The sequence below is a fragment of the Ornithodoros turicata genome, chromosome 9 (assembly GCF_037126465.1).
Source record: "Ornithodoros turicata isolate Travis chromosome 9, ASM3712646v1, whole genome shotgun sequence".
Classification (NCBI taxonomy): domain Eukaryota; kingdom Metazoa; phylum Arthropoda; class Arachnida; order Ixodida; family Argasidae; genus Ornithodoros; species Ornithodoros turicata.
In genome coordinates, this window is record NC_088209.1 from 8,370,041 (window position 1) to 8,371,535 (window position 1,495).

Here is a 1,495-nt window from a genome sequence, read left to right on the forward strand (position 1 = left end):
AAAGTTCTGTGTGGTGGCTTCAATGTCTTCACAAGAGGAAGATCCCCCGTCAGGAGACAATCAGAATCTTAACAAAGAATCACAATTTTAGAGAGGGAAAAACGGGAAAACTTTCTATACATACAATTGTCCTCGGAGACCGCGTAGCACTTCTGCGCTTCCATCGTCGACTGTGAGGGGGATGTTGAAAAGGAATCCGATGGAGAGGATGTGCATACTTTCCCTATTGGTTGCGTTTTTCCTTAGTTTGCAATTGGTTGTTTACAAAGACTTTTGCTACATGTGGATTTCTCTAGCCCACCATCTTGTTGCTAAAAGTTGTTTATACAAAGTAGGAGAGGATGTGATATGATAATGAGGATGCGTCAGCTTTAAAAAATGAAGATTTGGTTCCTAGAGCACTTGGAAGCAATATGGCCAACGATGGTGGTAAGTTTTGATGGTTTTTACCTTAAAGTTAGGTTTCTTATGAAAGTTGTCTTTCTCAGTTTTCTCGAGTTTTGAAGATGATGATGATAGTGGTGAGTTTTGGTGGTTTTTCTCATCAAGTTCATTTTCTTAAGAATATTATCTTTCTCAGTATTCACGTCGAGCCCTGTGTTTTACTTCGAAGACGGTAAGGAAATGGTGAATATGAAAAGCGAGAAGTATCTAAAGTTCCATTCTTTTCAGCACCTGAGTCGCCACCACCAAGCTGTATGTATTAGCGACATTTCATAGATTTCATGTTAATATATGAGTTTCATTTCAGATGAATCAGTTTGTGTGGTATCAAATGAAAGTACGTACCAGCATATGACTTTGATTACTTGATCTTAATAGCAAATATCTTTTTAGATGATCACAGGGTACCACCACCAGACAGTGAGTATAGTTATAGATCCTGTTTCCATGTCTGATCTTAATTGCAAATATCTTTTAGATGATCATCGGGTACCACCTCCTGACAGTGAGTATAGTTATAGATCTCGTTACCATGCTTGATCTGAATTGCAAATATCTTTTTAGATACTAACTGGATACCACCTCCTGACAGTGAGTATAGTTATAGGCCTCGTTACCATGCTTGATATTAATAGTTGTTGTCTTTGTTTTCAGACTACCCGGGCCCCCCTATGCAGTGTATGTATTTAGTGAATATTCTCTTTCAGGATATAGAGTTCCAGTGGCATATCGTTTTTATGTAGCCGATATTAATAGTTGTTGCATTTGTTTTCAGATTACCCCCCCCCCCCCCCCCTATGCATTGTACGTATATGTGAATGGAAGTGTGGATGTTGTTCTTAATATTTAGGTTCTCTTTCAGATCATTCCTGCTACTGCTGCAGTGAGTCATCTGGTTGGGTAAGCAATGTGGCAAATGCTGATTATATGTTATCTTTCAGATCCGGACGCCATTAGGGACATTATTCGAGAAAGTTTATTGCAATCATTAATTGATTTACTAAATATGGAATAACAATATTTTCTGTTGTAGAAAATGTGTACTGTCTTG

The 1,495-nt window shown here is 38.2% G+C and overlaps 1 long non-coding RNA gene across 1 annotated transcript; it reads left to right on the forward strand.

The window, feature by feature from the left end:
- The first annotated feature begins 680 nt into the window (after window positions 1–680).
- LOC135369268 (uncharacterized) lies at window positions 681–1,035 on the forward strand. Its single transcript, XR_010415040.1, has 5 exons — window positions 681–696; window positions 752–781; window positions 838–864; window positions 923–949; window positions 1,009–1,035. It is a non-coding gene; the product is annotated as an uncharacterized LOC135369268 (long non-coding RNA).
- The last annotated feature ends 460 nt before the right edge of the window (window positions 1,036–1,495 follow it).